The sequence below is a fragment of the Monodelphis domestica genome, chromosome 6, assembly GCF_027887165.1.
Source record: "Monodelphis domestica isolate mMonDom1 chromosome 6, mMonDom1.pri, whole genome shotgun sequence".
In the NCBI taxonomy this organism is placed as follows: domain Eukaryota; kingdom Metazoa; phylum Chordata; class Mammalia; order Didelphimorphia; family Didelphidae; genus Monodelphis; species Monodelphis domestica.
In genome coordinates, this window is record NC_077232.1 from 154,662,453 (window position 1) to 154,677,262 (window position 14,810).

Sequence of the window (14,810 nt, forward strand, 5' to 3'; positions counted from 1 at the left end):
CATATATATATATATATATATATATATATACATTGTTTCCCAGAGTGTATGTTAGCAGTTGAAGGAAATAATTGTTTCATCTTTGTCATTATTTTCCAAACAACTAGAACAGGGCCTAAGACACAGAATATACTTAGTAAATGTTTGTGATTTGATGTATAGTGAATATTGTTATTGTTGTTCATTTGTTCAGTCCAACTCTTAGTCACCCTATGGACTTGTCTGTGGGGTTTTCTTTGTAATGATAGTGGAATGGTTTTCCATTTCCTTCTCCAGGGTGATTCTACCTTACAGATGAAAAACAAAGGCACATGGGGGTTAAATGATTTGCTCAGAGTCACAGCTAGTGTTTTAGGTGGATTTGAACTCAGACCTTCCTTAATACAAGCCCAGGGTTCTTTCCACTGCATTTCCTCACTGTCCCATAATGACTGTTACACTAAGCAACAAAACATTGCCCATGAAGAATTATGTAAGTGAAGTGGCATAATCTTATCATAAAGTGGTTCATCATTGAAACTGGTAGAGTAGGGGATGTGGAATAGATAGCCAATGCCATTTTGGGGGTTAATATATGGTCAGATTTTTTAAGAAGTCTCAAAAATATTATTTTGATTGCTTACAGAGGAATAGTGGGAAGTCACTGACACAAATAACACAATATGAGAAGGTATGGATGGGTTGCTTTCTTCACCATTATAAGGAATATGTTGTTCCATGAAATGGAAGCCATTAATAAACATTTATGTTCTGCTTTCCATGTGCAAAGCACCATACTGAGTGCTGGGCATGCAAAACGAGGCAGAAGAGAGTTCCTTCCTTCAAGGGAGCTAACAATCTAACAATCTATCAAAGACTTATTAAACACAATAATATTACACACAGAAAAAAGGAAGAAATAAGAGGATATAATCCCAATTCAAATTGAGAAATGCTTCTTGTAGAAAATGAAATTTTAGTTGAAACTTCAAGGAAGCCATAGCAACCAGTAGGGGGATTTGAGGATGGAGAATGTTCCAGACAAAGGATATAGGTCAAAAAGATGGAGTGTCTTATTTGAGAAATAGCAAGGAGGCCTATGACATCAGATCAAAGAACACCTGGCAGAGCTTAAGGAGGAAGAAGACTAGAAAGGTGGGTATATGTGAGTGATATACTATGAAGGGCTTCAAATCCAAAAAAGTGGAATTTGTTTTTAATTCTAGAGTCAATAAGTAGTTACTGAAGTTTATTGAGTTGGGGTAGGGGAACCCCAATGCCTGGATCTGCATTTTTAGAAAAATCACCTTGCTGATTGAATAGAAGGTGAATTATATTAGGAAGGCAAACTCATCAGCAGGCTACTCTAATAGTCAAGAAAAGAGATGATAATCTGCACAGGGGTGATGGCAGTATCACGGGAAAGAATGGGATGTATTTGAGAGCTGTGACAGGGTCAAAGTCAAAATGCCTTGGCAATAGACTGGATATGGGAGTGAGAGATAATAACATCTAGTTTATAAAAGATAAAACATAAACATATATATATATATATATATATATATATTTATTTATTTATTTATCCAGAGTTCTCCTACATGAGAAACATCTACATAAAAAAACTGTCAGGTTTACAGAAGGTAAAAATGAAATTATAGCTCATGAGCCTAAATCCACATTTATTGAATACAATGCATTGAACAGACTCAATGCATCCAGACCCTGAAGATGAAGGATCTCATGACACAGGGTTGAAAAAGCTAGTTATGAGCAGACCAAATTTAAATGTGAAGCAAAGATACAAATAAAATACCCCTCTCTTTGATCACTTCAGCCTGAAGAGTTTTATTTTGAGGCAATTTCCCCCCACTTCTGTCATCTCTGTTGGCTCACCTTACAAAATCAGTCAGTTTTCTAAAAACTCCACAAGGCTCCCTGGCAGCTGAATTGCTGAGCAGCAGGGGTCACATGCACCCTCATTTGCTCCCTGCATTCCAGCTTTTCTGGATGGTAAGATTTGCCTTTCATATCTCAAAAGTTGGAATATCAGAGCAACCCACCCTGACCAAATATAAATGCCTTATAGTGCTATCTTGGTTATGAGAACAGGAAGTAGAGGGAATGAGAGTGTCAAATGATCAATTTCCCGTGGAAATTAAAAGACCAGAATTGCTTTCCTTCTCCTCCTGAACTGTGCTAAATATGATTACAGTTCTCTACAGAAATTCTAGCTTGATTGATTCTCTGTGATCCTACTAAAGAAAAGGAGGAATCTGTATTGACTAAGGAAGTATATCCTCTCACTCATGGTCCTAATGGCATAGGCAAGTGTTTCCATTTTTTTTTATCACAGACCTCAATCATTTTTTAAAAATTGACCATATATAGTTCTCCTATATGTATATTCATATGAGTTAGGTAATATGCTACCATATTAATAATATACTCTCTATATAATAGAACTACATAAAGAATGAAAAAATGAAATAAGTATCTTGATTTAATCTTATTTGATTTTACTTAATAGTACGAAAAGCCTTTGTGCTCTCATAAAATATAATTATTCCTAATATATTTAGTGACAAATTTGATTATCTCCATTATTTGTGAAAGACTTACTTTAGCACTCTGATATTAATTCAGAGGTTAATTTCTAAGTTCAATTAATTTTGATACTTATTTTGACTGGTAGTCATTTTGTTTTAATGTTGAATTCTAGTTATCAGTCTGGTTTAAGACATGTCTGGACTACTAAAGAGTGAGACTCATTTTTTAAAAATCCTACACAACAATTATATAAAGGTGTGTGTGTGTGTTTATTTCTTTCATTTTTCTAGGACATTTATATCTGCCCTATTGTCAGACAATGAGGTTATGGTCTCCAGAGTTCAGATCCCAGGTCTGGAGAGTGTCTGTTCCAGAAGAGGAGAATGGAGTTTGCTAGAGAAGACAAAGTGAATGGAAAGGCTCTAGTTTCCTTGTTGTGGTTGCTCCTTTTTAATTCCACTGCATTTCATGTGATTCAAAAGGCTAAAGAACAGGTCTAGAGATGGGAGGTCCTAGCTTCAACTCTGGCCTCAGACACTTCCCAGCTGTGTGACCCTGGATAAGTCACTTGATCCTCATTGCCTAGCCCTTACCACTCTTCTGTCCTGGAACCAATACACAGTATTGGTAATGGCAGCATCTACTATTATTATCTCTAGATAGTGGTTGCTACTTGCTATGACTCCTACTTTGGCTACTATTTTTCTTCTCTAAGGTTTTTCTTGTTGCAAGTCTAGACCCAATGTGAGTCATCCATGTTGTGCTGAGTAGAAGAGGAGATAACAACTCAAGGACAAAGGTACCTGAACCTGGGTGGGGAGTGAGTGCCTGTCCACTGACCTGGACAGGAGCATTCTTGGCACACCACTATGAGATCAATATATGTAGACTGGTCTTAACAGATGTGATGTACTCTTTCAGTCTTATATTTTCTTCCTTTTCAGCCATTCTGCAAATGTTTGTTAAATGTCCACTATGTGAATACTGTAAATATAATTTTAGCATTGTGACCTAAACTATATTTAATTATTGGTAGCCATGGGATATCCCAAATAATAAAATACCCAAATCAGCTGGAAATTATGGTGATTTTAATTAATATAGAAAGAAAGAATTGAGGAGAAGAGAGAGAGAGAGGAAAGAGTTAATTTAAATTTCTCTGACTCAGGCTGAATCAGGCATGAGTTCAGGGCCTTGGCCAAGGGGGCCTCCCCTGAGTGCCAAAGGAAAAGGAAGTCAGTCTTATCACTGGCCACGAGACCATATCAAGGAAGCTGTCTGAGGGAGCTCCTCCAGGCTGAGTTCCAGGATTGAACTGTGCCTAGGCAGCTCACAGGAAGTCGCCAGCCAGATCCACCTCTCCGGGAAAAGAGGCCGAAGAGAGGAAGTGATGTGCTGGTTTTACGTCACTTTCCTGCAACTTATCTGTACCAATGGTAGCTTAGCTTGACTTAGGACAGCCCAGGGGTCTGTCAGCTGTTTCTGCACATTTCTATCAAAGGCCATCCTCCTAGATACTTAATCCTTGAGTATGGGTGCAGTCATTCCTGACCTTGTTAGACTAAGTAGGGTGGAGCAGTGTAAAGTTCACAAGACATTCCTGATTTTTAGACTAAGTATCTCCATTGTTACAATCAGGAGATAGCTAAATCAAATCTTCTAAAGTATGGTCTAAGTAGGGTGGAGTAATATTAAAGTTTACAATACACTATATATTGGTCTATACCTCTAAATTAAGCATGGTACAGAGTCCTTCTTGAACTTCCTATATTGCCAAAGAGAATTCTTTATATAACGGAGTAACTCAAGTTAGAGATATGTGTTCATATTACAATAATATGAGTGATAGGAGAAGTTACAAAATTTAGTACAATTTACCAAATATTATTTTTAAAAAATATCTGTAATCTGTATGCCAAATGATTCTTAAAATAAATTTGTTATCAATCTCTCCTCCCTCAACAACATTTGAATTGAGAGTAATGGAACCTCATTGTATATGTAGATATAGAAGATCTAGATTTAAAGCCCATCATTGGGATTTGCTCTCCATCCGACTTTGAGCAAATCATTTGACCTAGTTAAGCTTTTTAAAATTTTTATCTGATATAATAGTATTTTGAGTACATGATTTATAGGGAAAATATGAAAATCAGAGAAGTTAATGTTTGTAAAGTATTTTAAAACCTTAAAATATTATATTAGTTTTAAATATTATTATTATAACCACCAGCCACAGTCTGGATCATACTGGTAATTTCATTTGGAAATTTGGAAATTTGGTCCATTTGGAAAGCATCCTATCTTACTGTGGCTTTGCAAAAAAGAAGTTTCATTTTGCCAGACAAGTAACAGTTTCAATCAGCTTCTTTTAGCTTATGTAAGAGATCTTGATTTAAACAAGAATAACTCATAAATGGAACATCAAGCATGTTTTTCCCTCTTGATATTAAAAACAAACTAGGTCCCTTCAGACTTCAATTTTCTGCCAGAATGATTATAGAAATATAGCTGAATGGCAACCCTTATGTAGAATCGGTGGCAACCAAAACATATCAGTTTAGATCACTCTACCAGAGCTACTGATAGGAACAAACCACTCAGTTAAAAATACTCTTTAAAGTAGCATAAAGCATGTGAATGCTTAACATTCTGAAGAATGAGCATAGGGACTTGATGAAGTTTCCACTTTTTTCTGGATCTTCTTGTCACATATTTTCACAGTATTTCTTGCTATTTATTTAAAGAAGTATCCTTTGCATTTGGTTCAGCCTTATAAACTACGTTTGTTTTTGTCTATGCAGGGCACTTATCTGTACTTCAGTTTAACTGGACTCAACTCAGTTAATCAATATTTATTATATGCTAGACACTCTCCTAGACCAGAGATAAAAATATTGAAGTAAAATAATTCTTACCCTCAGAAAGCTTACATTTCCTTGGGGAAATAATATGTATTCAGCAAGGTAAGGATGAAATACATGCCTTCCCCTTGTGTTATTTTATAAGCTGTTTCCCCATGCTGGGAATGCATTCCACTTTTATATATCTTTCTTGAAATCCTCACTCAAGTGTCACCTCTCATAGCCTATGTAAAGACCCGGAAATGTAAGATAGAATAATTTTTTTTTTTTTTACTGCAAACAGTAAGTAGAAAAGGAGAAGTAGGGACAGGAGATTTGGGCAGGATAGGAAACATGTTTAGCCACAAGCTAGAGGTGATCAGAGAATCAGTCTTGATAGAAATGTTAGATTTAAAATAGTTTTGAGCGTTAACTGGTTGTAGATAGGAGAGTGGTAGCCATAAACTGTGATAATTAAAATGTTTGGGAGCAATGGAAATATATGTAACAATTATGACCGCTGAAATATGTTTTCTACTGTGACTTGGGTTTATATAAATATAACATGGTCGCCAGGGAATATATTCCCAATTTATGAATATGCCCAAGCCAACTGGGTTTTATAGAGAAATTTAATTTATAATACACTGATTAATCAATAGAAAAAGAGAGAAAGGAAGAAAGGAATAAGAATGAGGGCCTCAAGCCAATAAGGCCTAGACCTCAGTCCTAAGACATAAATCAGTCAGTTGGTTTTATCACTCACCCAAGATCTCTCTGGGTAAGGCTTCTAATGCCAACCTGGGGCTCAACCTTCAAGAGAGCCTCCTTTCAAGAAATGTTTCCAGAGAATTCTCCTCCTGACTCCTCCTGAGTTCACCTTCCACAGCCTCCTTCAAAGCCTCACCAGGAACTCTCCCTCCAGGACCTCTCCTCTCAGACCTCCTTCAGAGCAACAACCTCCGAGCAAAAACATCCTCCTCCCTGAGTCCTCAGACCCCTGCTATCTTTAAGCCAACAATCTAAGTTCCCTCCCCTCAGTTCTCACATCTACCAATCACTGTCGATGTCTACCCTGTGCCAATGGTGGCTCTAGCTTAACCCAGGACTGCCCAGAGGTCTGGCCCCTTTGCACATGTCTGTTGAAGGTCATATTCTCAAATAATTAAATCTTGATCCTTTGCTGCAGCCCTTCCTAAATCCTGTTACTCTGAGTAGGGTGGAGATTGTAGTTTCCAAGACCTGGTTCTGTCATTCCAAGTATCTCTGTTGTATCAATTCTAAAATCAATCATGACTCAAAGAACTTCCTGTTCTATGCTTAAGCATAGGTCAAAGCCCTTTCCATTGTTTAGCAAAAGGTTTCTGTCCTAAAGTAGTCTTAAGTAGGGAGGAGAAGGATCCTCCCATGCCAAGGAGTTTCACATTCCAATAGAGTTCTTACTATCAGTAGGAAATTTTTTCAAGTATGAAATTTCCCAATGGGGACATTTCCAACATTCATAAGTCTAAGAAATTTTAAGGTTTACAGAAAGGAGGCTGGGATCCTAACTGAGGCTATGCTTTCTTCCCCACAGATTACTTAGAACAGGGCCACTGACATGAATGACAATTGTATCATTAATTCAATGAGACTGAAACTGTTCAGCAGCTAAGACTTTGGCATGTGAGCAACAGGAGAATCACAAAATTCTGAAGTAAAAGAGATTCACAAGCTATATGACAGGGAATGCTCAAGAAAATTTGAAAGAACAAAATTTTAAGAGAAAGCATCAATAAAGAAAACCATTCTTCACAAAAGTAAAGCAGCAGACAGGATTATAAGGAAAGAAGGAAGAATGAGAAAAATCTAAAAGCATATTGAACAACTATGGTACTATGAAATAAAATGAAACATAATTATTCAACAAAGGAGAGAAATCTCTGAAAGCTTTTTACAGCATGGAATAATAGTGATATGTCCCAGAATAGCTCAGAAAATAAATACAAATTTTAAGAACAATTAGAAAGTTATGAGAGAAATTAGGCTTCTTGGTATAGGTATAGAATTTTATAAATGCAAATAACAGAGTAGGAAGAAAAATACGTTATGAAGAATATCTCCAAAGAAATGGAATCTCTAAGAAAGAATAAAGACACATTTAGAATATCTTAAAGACAGGATGAAAAGATAATTTAAGAATCATAGCTCTCTCTCAGGGAAAGATGATGGATCAAAGATCGGAATTACATAATGCAGGAAATAATTCTGGAATACCAACAGTGAAATGTGTTGTCCTCTCTCTCTTTAATAGAAAAATGTAAAGGGGAAAACACAATATCCTGTTTAGAAGGTTCAAGCAAAGGGGAAAAAAGAAGCCTAGACTAGATGTCCCAATATTTAAGATGTAGGGATGCATCAATACATTCTATTGCTTGGAAATACTTATAAAATGAAAAGCCTAGACTTCCATAAATGTAGCCATTTCATAATTCTATATTGGAAATACCATAATTTATCAGTTGAATCACTGATTCAGTGACAAATGCATGTTGCCTTTTGTCTCTACCTTTCTATCTTAAGTTCCCTTCATTTTTAACAATCCCCCACATGCACACAGTAGAACTATCTGTTGAGTTGTAGTGGGCAATGTCTGACTAATTCAATTTCCATTATGTTTGAAAGATAATAATATCTATTTGTTGTTTTAATTATACCCATGAATAGTGTTAGGAATGCCTGTTGAGAAAATTAATTCCACCAAACCAGAACAAAAACAGTTCTGCAAATTATATTCTTAGATGTTATTTGATATATATTAATTACTAAATTACTAAATACTGTATGGATAAGTGATAAGGGACAGAGAAAAATGCATAGATTGTCTTTAAAAGGAAAGGAAGAGAATTTAGATTCAAACCCTGGGAGAAGATTCTGAAAGGAGAGGGGGATCTTGGTAGTTTATTGTGTTTAAAGGTCTCTCCTGACCTGGCTTTCCTCTGAGCTGGTAAGGAGGATATTTGCTCTGGCATTCCCTGGGAAAAGACTAATCTTTTAGAAAGATTAGGAAATTCCTGGGTTGGCAAACTGCCTTGGAGGAGAACTGCCTTTTCCTGAAGTACAGAGATCAACCTATCAGAAACAACTTGGTTAAGGTAAACTCAAGGGTTTTACCACCTGGGACTTTGGGTTTACCTAGCAAGTCAACCCAGGCTTTGGGTAAGGACTCAGTACATTGGTGAGTACTCCATCCTCAGTCTTTTAATGACAATCTATAGTATATAGATATTCAGATAGCTTGTTGAGGTCTAGATAAGATTAGGGAATGAATAAGAAGGGCTTGAGAAGATCAGAAGAGCAAATCCCACAAGGAGGGTGTAAAAAAGGTGGGAGGAGCTAGAGCTGTGTAGATTTAGGACCTTATCTATCATTTCCTAACCTCAATAAACTTGTTTGTTTTTTTTTTTCTATAATTACAAGGGTTATGCTTCACTGGCCCTGGGAGGTTCCTAGTTGGGCTTTTTTTCATTTCCCATTCATCTAGGTCCTTCCCATTAAAACTATCTCCTTTTAGAGACAATTTGCTCTTTCAATACTAAATGCTAAACTACTAAATAATTAATTACAATGTATTAATTATTTATTAATTACTTTTATATTTTGACATTAATTAATTACAATTAAATACTATATATTGTATATATAAAAATAAATTACTTAATAGAAATAGTATGCTATTATTTGGAGCTTTGGAGTTAGAAAGACCTGAATTCAAGACTTATTATCTCTGAAGCTGTGTGATTATGGAAGTAAATTTAATCTCTCAAAGTCCCAAGCAACTATTTCAAATATAGATGATAAAACAATTTTTTAACTGGATTATGAAAGGAAATTTCATCCCTTAAGGTTCCAGATGCCAGTGGTTACCATTTAGTTATCTGCAAACCACTTAGGTTTTTGCAACTTTTCCCAAAAGGTTCATGTTTAAAAAAATATTTAAAAGAAATAAATAGCAGCAGAAAATTCTGAGTAGCATATTAAATTACTTTATGGGGTTCACAACATATTTGTTCTCATTGGTATTTAAAGAGGTTTGAGGACTTGGGAACCACTGTTTTACACTAATAAAATAAGAAGTCCAGGGAAAAATAAAGATCAGATACTAAAATATGGATGGGAATTTTACAAAATACAAAGATGGAAGAAAGTATTTCTCTGAAATGTGCCCTAATAATTAGGCATAGTCATAGAATGATTCCTTCTTTGGTATTTGCTTTAGTGAAGCACTAATCTTTTCAATATTTAGCCATCTAAAAATTGAGAATGTCAGATTCTTGTTAAAAATTAGATTTTAAAATTTTTATTGTGAAATGTTTATATATACTTTTCTCAGCCAAATGTGTTCTCTCTCTACAAAAGAAACACCTTAATAAAACGCAATTCATTCTTTTTAACTTAGAAGATTTAACACAGTTGAAAGTGCGATTTTATTATACTATTTAATTAATAAGTACTATTTTAGCATGTTTTCTAGAAAAGATTACTGGGTTTTAGGACACTCTTTGTCAGAGCTTATGTGTATCATAATAAAAAGATCAATTCTTTTATCTCTGAGAATAGTATGTAGATTTATGACAATTCTTTCTCTTATGTTAACTTTCATTTTCCTCAACATGGTGCATGAGACAGAAAGGAAATGGCCAGAGTGCAGGCAGAATCACATAGAGATTACCAAGAAATGGTGTAGTGGCCTGGTATAAGATAAGGAAAAGGTTTATCTATAAGAACTTATCTGTTATCTCATTTGATCCACATAACAGTGTTGTCAGATAAGTGTTTTAATTATCTTCATTTAATGGATACTAAAATTGAATAAGTTAAGTGATTTTCTTAAGGTCACACAAATAGTAAGTATATTAGGCAAGATTTTAATTCAGGACTTCCTGATTACAAGTCTACCATGCTTTCCACAATTGCATTTGTGGGAAGAAAAGCAGTCCATTGGTTAAAATGTATTGAATGCCCAGTTGAGGAAGCTCCCACTACTAATGAAAGTCAGTATTATTCTTTGTAATTTTTAGAATTAAATCAGGGATATTTGACTGTATGTGATTGACCCCTATGAGAGTCTGATGAACTCTATGGAACACTTCTTAGAATTTTTATGTTTTTTAGTATAGAAAATAAAATACATGTGTTTTCAAAGGTAAACAATGATATGAAATGCTATTTTTAAAAAGTTTGCTAAAAAATAAGTTATTTGACAGAAGTTAAGAATACTTGACTTAGAAATTTGCCTATAGTACTGCCGGGTTAAGTGATTTTCCAAGGATCTTTAGGTCAGGATTGGAATTTCAATGCAGGCCTTCAGGTAGAGCAATTAAATTACAGACTAGTATATTTTATTTTTCCACTTATATATTTTTATTTAAAAGAGAAAAACCAAGGTAATAACTATACCTAGAGCAGCAGCAACAATTAACACTAATTATTTACAGTGTTCATTTTAAACAGGAAATATAAGCAGCAAAATTCTGTATTTGTATTTTAGTGGAAACAACATTTTATGCTGAGTCTTATTTAATAAATATGAAAAAGTATATTGCATGTAAAAAGGAGTATAAACAATGCTTGAAATATAGATAGGCATATTGATCAGTACTTTGAATATAAATGTAAGAACTTAATATGTGATTCAATAGAAAATCAATAGCTATTGAAGGGCTGTTATTATTAAATTATCATAATGACTAGAGGGAAGACCTGGGTTCAAGTAACATTTCTGACACATATTTCTTGAGTGACCATGAGCAACTGATTTAATAATACAGTAGTTTAAACAATTCTCTTAAACTTCAAATTACATTTAGATAAGTTCCTGATTCCCTACCAATTCGTAGAAATAGTTCCTACTTGGAATTTTTCTTAACAAATGAATTTTTGGCACGTGTATATGCATATGAACAGACAAATCTATGCTGTATAGATGTATATTATAGTGGTAAAATATATATTTTGTGAATATTACATATACATACTATAAACCTTAAAATTTCTTAGACTTATAAATGTTGGAAATTTCACCATTGGGAAATTTCATACTTGAAAAAATTTCCTATTGAGAGTGGGAACTCTATTGGAATGTGAACCCCATTGGCATGGGAGGTTCCTCCTCCTCCCTTCTTAAGATTACTTTAGGACAGAAACCTTTTGCTGAACAATGGAAAGGGCTTTGACCTATGCTTAAGCATAGAACAGGAATTTCTTTGAGTCATGATTGATTTTAGAATTGATACAATAGAGATACTTGGAATGACAGAACCAGGCCATGGAAAATACAATTTCCACCCCACTCAGTACTAACAGGATTTAGGAAGGGCTGCAGCAAAGGATCAAGATTTAATTATTGAGAATATGACCTTCAACAGACATGTGCAAAGCCACAGACCTCTGGGTGGTCCTGGGTTAAGCTAGAGCCACCATTGGCGCAGGGAAGACATGGACAGTGATTGGTAGATGTGAGAACTGAGGGGAGGGAACTTGGATGGTTTCCTTAAAGATAGAGGGGTCTGAGGACTGAGGGGGTTGTTGGTTGGAGAGGTTTTTGGTCTGAGAGGTGGTGCTTTGAGAGTTGGCTCTGAAGAAAGCTGGAGGTGGAGGCCCCTGAGACTGTTTCTTCATTTTGGTCACCTGAGTAATAGGGACTGATCTCCTTTCTTTGCCTCAGCTATCTAAGAGCTTGGGCCTTTTGGCCCAGCCTAAACAGAAGGGGTATTTAAGCCCTATTCCCTTCTCTCCCCTTTCTCTCTCCCTCTCTCTCTCTATCTCTAATTCCTTTCTTCCTCCTGTTTGTAATTAAACTCTATAAAAGGTTGACTGCTGACTTGAGTTTTCATTTAGGAATCACATAGCTGAATTCCTTGGCGACCTTAAATTAATATATATCATTCTTTTAAAGTGATTTCCTTGTCACAATACATGATTAATTTTATATGCATTCACATGTGTATAAATTTATCTATATACACATAAACAACATATAGATAAAAGTTTAGCATTTAGTTTTAGCTATTAAAATATTTAATTAAGTAATAATGATATACTGTCTTAAGATGTAAAGTCAATATAGATAAAAAGCAAATATTAATGTAGTAATAATGCATGTATAGAATGTCATATTTCTAGGATGATAAAAGTGGGAAGATTTTAGAGTAGACTTCCTATGAAAATTGAATGATGCAAAAGGTCTCTTTAATTATAAATAGATAGCTAGATGTGTGTATTTATGACATATAGAGAGATAGTTATAGTTAGATAGAGATACATAATTATATAGATTAGATAATACATGTAAAATTAATTTTGGAGGCAAGAATAATATGCAGTATATATATATATATATATATATATATATATATATATATATATATATATACCCACAAATTCTTTTGCAAACCTACACTGACAAGGTGACAAGTATTATTCAAGTAGTCTATCAAAATTAAATTCTATTATTGCTGTCACAACCTTCCACAAGCAAAAGTAATGCTCAAAATGACCTATTCAAGTTGATGGGCTTTAATTTTTTGACTGGATAATTAATTTTTGTGAACCAATATATATTATTTACAAATATGTTAGAAATTCTACTCTTGAAAAATGGTGGGGTCATTAAGGATTCTGAGTAGATCAGTCTGAAATTTATGACTATCATTTTATTCAGAATTTTGAAAATAATAGTAATTGAAGATACTTGAAAGTTGAATATATCAGTCCACCTAGAAACTGTGACTGTTATTCAAAGATAGGGTACAATCATTGTAACTTTGCCTTGACTTTCCAGAACTTTTTTTTTTATGGTAGTAAATGATTAAAAAAAAAATAAAAAGAATTTCTCTACTCAGAGGAAATATATTATACCGTTTTATTTTTGTCTCCTTAATTTAATAAAAAAACCATATCTTTACTATTATGTATCCTCATGAAATTTGAAGGACTAACAAGGATATCCATCCAAACTTGGACAATAGGCATTATATAATTGGTTTCCAAACTTAAAAAGAGAATGTCACCTTTTTTTGTTCAAAGATATTTGATTTTCTGAATTACATACAACAATTTTCCACATATGTTTTCTGAAATTGTCTAAATTGTCTAAATTGTCTCCCTTCCTCCCTCCCTCCTGTCAGAGAAGATAATTAATTTGACCTGGATTATACATGTATTATCATGCAAAATATACTTCCATACTGGTAATTGTTGTAAGAGAATACTTATATGAAACCAAAACCCCCAAAATAAAACTGTAAATAATCTAACATAGAAGATAATATGCTTTGATCTGCTTTTGATTCTGACAGTCCTTTCTCTGGATGTGGATGATAATTTTTATCATAATCCCTTCAGAATTATCCTAGAACCTTGTATTGATGAGAATACCTAAAGGTCTTTCATAGTTGATTATCATACAAAATTATTGTTACTTTGTGCAGTGTTGTCCCAGTTCTGCTTATTTTACTCTCCATCAGTTTATATATATATATATATATATATATATATATATATATATATATATATATATCCTTCCAGCTTTTTCAGAAATCATTCTGCTTATTATTTCTAATAGCACAATAGTATTCTATCACCAACATGTACCACAATTTGTTCAGCTATTCTCCAATTTTTTGACATACATTCCTTTTACAATATTTTTGTACCACAAAAACAACTACTTTATTTTTTTTAAAAGGAGGTCCTTTCTGCTTTTTAATGACTTCTGTAGTATACAGACCCAGTAGTGGTCACAGGATCAAAAGGTATGCACAAATTTATAGCACTTTGAACATAGTTTCAAATTGTCTTCCAGAATGGTTAGATCAGTTTATAAATCCACCAACAATGCATTAGTCCTGCAACTATACCACATCTCCTACAATAGTTAGCACTTTCCTTAACTGTCATATTAGTCAATCTGATAGTTGTGAGGAATATTTCAGTGTTGTTTTAATTTGCACTTCTATAATCAAGAGAGGTTTGGAACTTTTTATATGATTATTGATAGCTTTGATTTCTTCATATGAAAATTGCTTGTTCATATTTATTTGACCATTTGTCTATTGGGGGATGAAAAAGAGCATATCTTCAAAAGAAAATACCAGGAAAAGCATGATGATGATGATAACTTGACTTATGATTAATAGTCTCTGTAACATGAAAGAGTTAAATTAAATGTTTAGAATCCCATTGTTCTATAGCTAAAAAATTACAGTTTCTAATTCACAATATATTTATTTGGAAGGTAGTATACTTCACAAAATACCCCTTACATAGATCTGGAAACAAAACTTAGAGAACATAAATAGGTGTATATACAAATAATGTCACAAACAGGATAAATATATCAACAAAAGTTATTGCATTCAAGTAAGGAAGTAACAGGAGGAAGTCAATAGTCATCTAGTC

At 34.0% G+C, this 14,810-nt stretch overlaps 1 pseudogene; it reads left to right on the forward strand.

The window, feature by feature from the left end:
* Positions 1–1,011: 1,011 nt before the first annotated feature.
* The window catches only part of LOC100618615 (ADP-ribosylation factor 1-like), a 195,248-nt pseudogene continuing 181,449 nt past the window's right edge, over positions 1,012–14,810 (forward strand).